General features: G+C 38.6%; 1 long non-coding RNA gene across 1 annotated transcript; it reads right to left on the bottom strand.

Annotated features, from left to right (window-relative positions):
* Positions 1-347: 347 nt before the first annotated feature.
* LOC130559743 (uncharacterized) lies at positions 348-7771 on the bottom strand. The gene is made up of 3 exons (XR_008963611.1): positions 7491-7771; positions 1678-1873; positions 348-1565 (listed from the first exon to the last, which is right to left on the bottom strand). It is a non-coding gene; the product is annotated as an uncharacterized LOC130559743 (long non-coding RNA).
* Positions 7772-9623: the final 1852 nt, after the last annotated feature.

Here is a 9623-nt window from a genome sequence, read left to right as displayed (position 1 = left end):
GCCGGCGCTTTTCGGTTACCCATATTCTTCAAAACATCTTCTTTTGTGTTGTGCGTGAGAAAGAAAGTCACGCATGCATTTCAAAGCATATTTACACACAAAATGTACAGTTGTTGCATATTTAAACAAAACATTGGTTAAGAATGTAAAGACAAAGCTTGTATTGATATCCCAATGAGAGTTATATATGTTGTTAAATCAAGAGGAATCAAGAATAGATTCCTATAAACAAAAGATTCATTCATTGTAGTTTGCTTTATTGGTGCCCCTTCTTGTTACTTTGCTGTAACTGTAATGTTGCAATAGGCAACAAACAAGGAAAAAGAAATAATTTATAAGACCACGATTTATTGCATCTCAAAAATAGAGGCATCCATTACTAATTTTGTATTTGCTAACACATATTAACATGTTGAAATGACCAAATATCATGAGAGTGCAATGCATGGCTGGCCACAAGGGCTATCGACATCAATTTATAAATGCCAACAAAGAAGCGCCTCCCACCTATGAATTAAACATGCTAGAAAAGCGGAACATTCAATTGCATCTGAAAGCCAATTCTGAAGCCCTCTTATCTCCACATTAAATCAATTAGATTTTGTTCTCACACTGATGAAATTATGTCATCTATATTTGAATAAAAATGGCATACAAATACAGAAATACTTGAAAAATGCAACACAGTGGTTCTTGTTTGAGGGGACACACTAAAATGTATCGGCAAAATTTTCAATGTATGTCTTCTACAGTAGCCTCAATGAAACGTCTATCCAAAAATCCAGGATGCATTGATGCTGGGTTGCTTTCTGGTAAGAACACAAAGGCCAGCGCTTGTATAAAATCACAGCCGGCTTGTGGAATAAAAACTGTTGTGGGGGAGTGTTTGTACTTAAAGCATGATTCCTGCCTCGGGTGAATGAAGATGGTTTAATCCAGACATCTGATTGAATCATTTTCAGTCAATCCCCCGCCTCTGATTAGCCTGAAGATAATCCACCACAGGTAAGTGACAGACGACAGAGGCTCCAGCCTGTGATAACAACACCCATGGGTTCAGATAAGAAAACAAAATACATCCAACGACTAATGCGTTTGAGCTGTCGGCCTGCTTTGAGGCTTATGTAAGCCAATCACTGGCCTGTCCTATCATGACAGACAACACAAAACCGGTTCTTGGGATCAGTCCTTTACAAAATCACTCTACACAGTGTCCAATCACGCTAGTGTAAAATGGCACCACTGCAATCTGTTCAACAAATTGTGGGCTCTCGTCCAGGACATCAAATTTGTCATTCGGGTTGGACAGCAAAAGCCTGTTTCTCAGTCTAGTCCTGTCTCCTTTAGTGAACTGAACATCTGCTGGCCGACCGAAGCCACAGCTCTTCACTCGCTCCCTCTCTCAGTATGAAAACAACAGGGACGTGAGCACAGGAAGGCAGGAGAGCACTTTATGGCGTAGATGATGCCGGTCTGCCGCACGCTGCGATCTCATTCACACTGTTTTTCAGCCGGTTGAGGCACACAGACGTCTTCGACAGCACAAGACTCGAATGAGTAAATAACTATATCAGGGAAAGAAAAATATGAGAGCATGATAAAAAGACATCAAGTCAGACAATCATTTCAAAACAGAAAAGAGATGGACCATAAGCATGAGGTGCTATGTAGCAATACCAGCATACATATCCACTGGAAGTGAGAGATGTGATGGGGTCTGTGGGGGATATTCGGGTTGTTTTCTTCATGCTTCGTGATTTTTTTTCTTTGTGTTTGGGAAGAATTGCAGCCGGAGCCAAGCTTGGGATTCGGAGCACATGATTAGAATTATACCAACCCTACACGGCCTCTGAAGCGAATCATTTGCCAGGTCCTGAGGGGAGTTCAAGGCAACACATTTTACATATTAGTACCTAGCAACTGGCACAATGCAGGGAGAATAAAACTGCTGAGAGTAGAACATGACAGATGCTTGAAACAACAACACACATATAATGCAAGTAGCGAACACATCCTGTTCCTTAAAGAAATAGCTCACTAAAAATGACAGCTCTGTCGTCATTTACTCACCCTCATGTTTTTCCAAACCTTGTGCTGGGTTTTGGAAGCATTCTGCCATTATTTAATTCACCCTCATGTCGTTCCAAAGCTATACATGTCTCTTTCTCTTGTGGAACACGAAAGAAGATATTTTGAGAAATGTTTCAGTGGTTTTGTGTCCATACAATGGAAGTCAATGGGGCCAATGTTGTTTGGTTACCAATGTTCTTCAAAATATCTTCTTTTGTGTTCTGCAGAAAAAAAGACAATCATACACATTTGGAATGACATGAGCATGAGTAAATAATAATAGAAATTTCATTTTATGTGAACTATTCCATTAATTCAATATTTACTGACAATCATATCTTACGTAAAGGCTTTGATTTAGGGTCTTCCTTTAAAAAATGAACAGAAGAAAAGTGTATCCATTTTATGAGAAATATTGCAAATGCATTTAGAATGTTATTAAAAACCTCATTAAAAACTTTTCCTCATTAGTAAAATAACAAAGTCTGCTAAATGACTAAATTGTTGCTTATAAATTATGAAAAACGTGTGTATAATTGAAATAAACAAGTCATTAATTCAGCGATAAAACATGAGGAATGTGTCTATTTCAGTGGTGATATTTTCAAATGCATCCCATCTGTACAGACATCTCATTTTCACCTATTACAAATAAGAATAACAGTAAACCTCTACTTTAATTTCATAAATCTGTATCAAGGCATTGTTTGGTGCACTGCGGTAAACTGTAGTCCTTAAAGGGATAGTTAACCCAAAAATGAAAATTCTGTCATCATTTACTCACCTTTATGTTATTTCATACCTGTATACGTTACTTTGTTCCAATGAACACAGAGAAAGATATTCAGAAGGAAGTTAGTAATTTTCAGTTCTGGGACATCATTGACAACCAGGGGCATAGCTACATGGTGGCCATGGGTGGCCATCATTCAGGGGTAGCCGTGGCCACCCATGTAGCTACGCCCCTGGTTGTCAATGATGTCCCAGAACTGAAAATTACCTCTGTTGTGCGAAGCAGTTTTGAGATGCGTGTCAGAGTTTACAGAGTGCTGCACAGATCATTTAGCGTATGCACTGAAAGTAACGTGAGAACATTACTCTCGCGTTAATATGATGTCATACGCTGACGCACTGACGCAAACAGTCGGAGCGCTATTATCTGAACAGCTGCTAACCTCTTCGCTTCGTGACAGTGTACTGTCTGTGTACCATGGAAGTTCATTGCGAGCAGAAGGATCAGGGTAGGGTTGCACCAGCCATTCGTAAGTTCTTTCTTAAACATGAACGTATAGTCCACACTAGAGGCTCTGTATGTTATTCGGTTGCACCATTTGGTCTTAAGGCAGAACGTAGCTAGTTCGTAAGCTCTCCGTAAAGTAATGCGTAGTCGCATAATATGACGTTTACCTTCAACAGTCCAATAGATTAAATTCGTGAGAAAAAGTTGTGTTGAAATGTTGTGAATTTCAAAACATTCTTGATTTAAACTTATTTTACCTCACATAATAACAGTAAAAACGGTATATAGAATACTACCTTTCATGAATAACATATTTAAAAGTAGATTAATAAACAAATGCTGTTTAAAACAATACAGCCTACTTAATGCAATAATAAATGACATGCAATATGGGTGATTTCATTTTACTGCCAACCGCCAATGAAATGAAAAGAAGATTATTTCATTTTGACATGCACAACACAGGCAGATATACACACACGGAGGCGCGCTAGGACGGTTCGTGTTAGAGCAGTCAAAAATTAAATGTCATCACATAATGTTCTCTATTTTAAAAGGTAAGTGACTGTAAATGTCAGCATTATCATGTGTGTAAATCATTGAAGAATGTCGAGTGAAACAAGAGCTTATTCCGTTAGGAGGCTTCCGTAAATATTTAGTTTATACGTAACATTACGCTTCAACTAAGTTGAATGGTGCAACTCAAACATATTTTGTAGTGCGTAAGTTGTAACTTAATGCCCATTTAAGTCAAAACTACAGTAGGCTAAGTTGTAACTTATGCACAGCTGGTGCAGCCGGCCCCAGGTCAGTAAAATCAGTCTTGTTTAACTGGATTCCATTCATTAATTACATTTTCGCAAAAGTTTAAGTTGCGGTACTGCGATGTTTATTTTCTATAAAAACTAACTTACTGCAAATGATAGCTAGCAAATTATTTTAAAATAATGTTGGCACATGAAAGCATTGCGAATAAATTTTTACTTTACGTTCTTTTTGTATGTTTTGACCAGCAAACTATGTGTAAGGAAGAATTGGTGTAAATTACAGTAGAAGTTAAAGAATTTCTGTCTGTAAGGATTTTTTGGTCACCCTAATAAAATCACTGGGTCTTACCTGGCCACCTCTAAAAAAAAGTTCTGGCTACGCCCCTGTTGACAACCATAGTTAAATGTTAGTCAAAGGTGCCTGAGAACTCTTTGTTTTCCTAAATTCTTCAAAATATCTCATTATGTGTTCAACAGAACAAAAAAATACACTATTTTTTTCCTACTATGGTAGTGGATCATTTTTGGATGAACTATCCCTTTAACAGTGGGTAAAGCCATAGCAACCTATACGTGCTCAAAGCATTAAATTACTGGAGCTGACTTCAGTGGCCCACTTGATGACTAATAGCTGAATTATAATAGAGAAAAAGCAACACATAGTTTGATGCATGTCAACAACTGGACACACTGACATTGATGTACTCCTTGGGTAAGTGGAATGTGCCTGGTATGTAACAAAGCTGCAGCAGCATAACATTCGTCTCAGTTTCTCTTTCTTTCTGTAGAAGCCCCTGGAGAAGAGCGGCACAGCCCCGCCATCTGCCAACTGCGTCTGGAAGAGCCAGAATGACTGCCAGGGCCCAGGTGACAGAGCTGGCCAGCACAACCTCTCAAATCCATGCATGATAAACCTGCAACTGTGCCTTTTACCTCATTCTTCCCACATTTGTCTTCTTCGTCCCTTTATTCCTTTACTTCCGGAGACTTTCTGAACCTGAAGACTGAGGATCTACACCACACAACACTAGTAACCTATGTCAGTACATGTCAGTGTACTTAATTTACTGGCATACAATAATAGGATAGTTCACCCCAAAAAATATTTCATTATTTACTTACCCACATGTCATTACAAATCTGTATGACTTTCTTTCCTCTGTGGAACACAAAAGAAGATATTTTGAAGAATGTTAGTAACCAAACAACATTGTACCCCATTGACTTCCATTATATGGACAAAACCACTGAGGCATTTCTCAAAATATCTTCTTTTGTGTTCCGTATAAGAAAGAGTCATATTTTTTTCAGGTTTTTTTTATTTGGGGGTGAACTATCCCTTTAAGAAGCATCTATGCATCACTTCATATACGATGTAGGGCAGTTTTGGTGGACGCAGACAAGATTCTTGAACATGCCCCCATCTGCAGTTGGTTAGTCAAAATGATAGCTCCCCCGAAACTCTTACCATTTTGTGAAAATGTTACCAAGTTGGACTGGTCAGGATGCATAATACGATATTTGATGTAGTAACAGTGTTTACACTTTGAAACCAACCTACAATACCCTACATGTAGCTAACTCTACATATTAGCTGTCATACGTCAGCTTTAACAAAGCAAAAACTGCACACCTCGGCGTGACTTGGCATTCAGTTTCAAGTATAAGACCACTTGACGACACCCTGAAAGACTTGAAGAACAAACGGCCAGTAGATCTATCTGGATGTTCTTCTCAATTTGGAGCACCCCAGATCTCTCCAGAATAAAATAATCTAATGTATGACTTCTCCTATGAGCTCTCGGGCTTTATCACCACAGCAAAACCATAAGAGATTGCAAAGAGAAAATGAGAGATACAAAGGTAGAGAGAGTAAAAGGAGAGAGCTGGAGAGAGATCGAGGGAGGTGGGGGTCTGGGAGTGCACGTCAGCACTGCTGAGACGAACCTCATTTTCCAAGACCATCTGTTACCAGTCCCTGAGCTGAAAGCTCCATTTATGTCATTCTTACCACTGCCACACAAGCAAAGCAGAGCAGGAGCATGGGTCCTCTTCTCGCTGTGGTGCTGCTCACACCACAAACCTGAACCGTTACCAGTGCTATCTGTTATTTTGACAATGAAATGGCATATTTGTGGAATAAAAGAAAATATATAGACTCTGGTAAGGATGCTGTTTGGTTGGATATTGGTCCTGCTATAACAGCTTCCTCGTGAAGGCACTAGATGTTAGAACATGACTGCAGAGATTTGCTTCTATTTAAACACAAGAACATCAGTAAGGTCAGGCACTGATGTTGGGTTGATGGGACCTTGGGGTCAGGTCTGGGCTTTGTTTAAGCAGTCAAGTTGTTGTCAACATCAGACTGTTCGGTTGTTCGGCCGCCATTGTTCGGTTAACAAACATTCTTTAAAGGGGTCATAACACGGCTAAAATGAATATTATAATTAGTTTTTGATGTAATGCAACGTGTATACACGACTTAAAGTTAAAAAATGCTGTATTTTCCACATACCGTGCATGTTTGTATTTCCTCTTTGCCCCGCCTCTCTGAAAGATTTTTAACAAAGCTCATCGCTCTGAAAAGCGAGGTGTGCTATGATTGGCCAGTTCACCAGTGCGTAGTGATTGGTCGAATACTCCAAGCGTGTGACGGAAATGTAAAGCCTCTTACCATATTTGGAACATCAGGTTCCAAAGCAATTGTTCTGACAGTAACTCCCACCTTACTTGCGTGTACATTTGGGCGATCTTAGTCAAATCATACCACAAACGTACGTGGATTTGTGGGGGTGTGGTTACACAAGACATTTCAGGCAGGTCTTGGTGAGCATTCGCTTTTAGATAGAATGCAATTTTACGTGTCTAATACATGCATGGGCAGCTTATAACAAACCAAAGACACAGAAAAACACATGTTCGCACCATATGACCCCTTTAAAATATCTTCTTTTGTGTTCTGCAGAAGAAAAAAAGTCATACAATAAATGATGACAGAATTTTCATTTTTGGGTGAACTATCCCTTTAATTAGAAAGGGGTGTCCACATTTGGTGTTTTTTTCATCTAGAAAAGGTTAGTCTAAATACAACAATGCAGTTAGGATTATTTATACCATCAGTGTGTACATCAATGCCTGCTGAGACAGATCTGAAACCGTTTAAACGCTTTGCTCAGTTATTTCTGATTTACAGCATTAAACTTTCAATGCAACAGCTGCCAGAACTGTTACACTGTGCAATTTTACAATTGAAGTCTGAAGTGCAGCAAAAGAAACAGAGGAAAAGGACTGACGGTGAATAGCTAAGGAACAGAGAATAAACGCAGCGGGGAGTTAAGAAGTAGGCACAGAAAATAGAAAAGGCCATGCATGCTGTGTTCAAAGCACTGAGTGAAAACTGAGCAGTAGTTTACCTGCCTGACTATTTCCTATTGATGGGCGCTGGATTGTTTGCACTGCTGTGGCTGACTGAGACCTTCCTTTAATCAATTTGCGGGGAGATCACGCTGTAACCTTTGCTGCAGGATGCAGGGGTGGTCAGGAGATATCGAACGCCAGGCCGCCCACACACTGTACCTGTATTGAAAAAATGTCTGGTTAGCCTAACCTGGTAACCTAACAACATAAAAACACACTACGGAGGGGAGAGTCTTTCTTGCATAATAAACAAAAACACTGTGGTTTACAAAACACTGTAAACATGCTAAAAGGCAGATTTTTGCGAATCTTAACCTAGTGTTTCCCAAACCTTTTACAGTGGCATACCCCTCCAAACAAAAAACATCTTTCTGTTTATCTTTATTTCTTTAGAATAACATACACACAGTACAGTCACACAAAGTACGCTATGTTAATATGACATATCGTTATGTCCTTCCAAAACCTCTGATGTCCAAATTCACTGTTTTTCAGGAAATGGAAAAAACATTGTACTTTTTAAATGATTAAATACTATACTGTCAAAATTGAGAAGCACTTTTTAAGACTTTGTTAGATATTGCAAAACTACAAAATACAAGGTTTCAAAAGGACAGCAGTGATATGCAATATTGTGCAATATACAGTATAGTACAATGTTAAAAATAATGCAACACATGCAAAAACAAAGCATCATTGTATCAAATTGGTCATTTTGAATAAAAGACTCACCTATTAATAAGATGCATGTGAGTAACGTCATCCTTCATCCAAGTACAGAGAACCCCCTTCGTAGCAAACGTCTTCATAGTTTATGCATTACATTAGGGATGTGTTTCCACATTTATTAACCAGGAAAAAGAAATCAAATCAATGTTTAATAAGCTTTTGAGTTCTCACAATTCCTTATGACAATGAATACCTTTATAAAGTAAGTAGAGACAGAATGGTGTTTACAAAACACAGCTCCCTGTTTACTTGTATGTGTCTTGGTTTGCTTTCCCAATCCAACATAATTTAATGTGATAGTTCACCCAAAAATGAAAATTCTGTCATCATTTACTCAGCATCTTGTACTTCCTTCCGCAAGAACACAAAAGAAGATCATTTGAAGAGAGTTGGTAACCGAATAGCACTGGCCCCCATTCACTTCTATTGTATGGACGCAAATTCAATGCAAGTCAATGGGGGCCAGTTAACAACATTATTCAAAATATCTTCTTTTGTGTTCTGCGGAAGAAAGAAAGTCATACGGGTTTGAAATGACTAAAGGGTGAGTAAATGATGACAGAATTTAATGATCACTTTAAGTGGTCAATGTGGCATCTATGTATGGGGCAGAGAATGTATAGCAAATCCAGTTATTTTTAAATGCATAACATAATATTCTCACTTATATGTGGCTACTAAAGATATAATAATTGGCAAATTTGACTAGACCGTGTTTTTCACATTGACACTAGCATTGTGCATTTTTTTACCTGTGGGAATTCCATAAGCTTGAATGTTTAGTCTTTATCTATCATGAAAAACGTTGTGCAACCTCATCATCATCTCGCCCAGAGGGTCCGCATACCCCAGTTTAATAACCAGTAGTTTAACCTACATGCCTAATTGCTTACCTTAGAGTTACTATCATTTTTAGTGTTATTTTAGTGGTACATTCACTATATTGAGGTTATCTATAATTGTTACATTAAATGGTGTGTGGCGAAAATATTCAAATGTAAACCAGACGAGAACAAAAATTAGCAAAACCTTAACCTAAAAATTGCTTTTTTATTTTGATATTCAAAAAACTGTCATTTGCCATTTTACAGCCCATGTTAGTAGCTCAAATAAATTAGTTTGCTCTGTGAGCAGTTTAGCACAATTCAAACAGACTTCCAGCAGGTCAGATGCCAGCCGTGCAGCTTCCATTCATATAAAGAGGAATGTTGACAGCTTTCTCCGGGCATTTAACAAGCATTGGTTCTTACCGTACGGGACATTGTCTCACATTCAAAGTTGGTGAGTTAGTGAAAATATTTCTGTATCTGAACAGAAGAGGAAAGAGCCAAGGAGACCTTGTGTTTTGTTCTTCTCAGCGCACTGAGACAGACACCAAGGACGCTTCAACTCGTTCGACC

Source organism: Triplophysa rosa, linkage group LG9, assembly GCF_024868665.1.
Source record: "Triplophysa rosa linkage group LG9, Trosa_1v2, whole genome shotgun sequence".
In the NCBI taxonomy this organism is placed as follows: domain Eukaryota; kingdom Metazoa; phylum Chordata; class Actinopteri; order Cypriniformes; family Nemacheilidae; genus Triplophysa; species Triplophysa rosa.
Note: the sequence above shows the minus strand (reverse complement) of the source record. Positions and strands in the feature narration are given on the sequence as shown.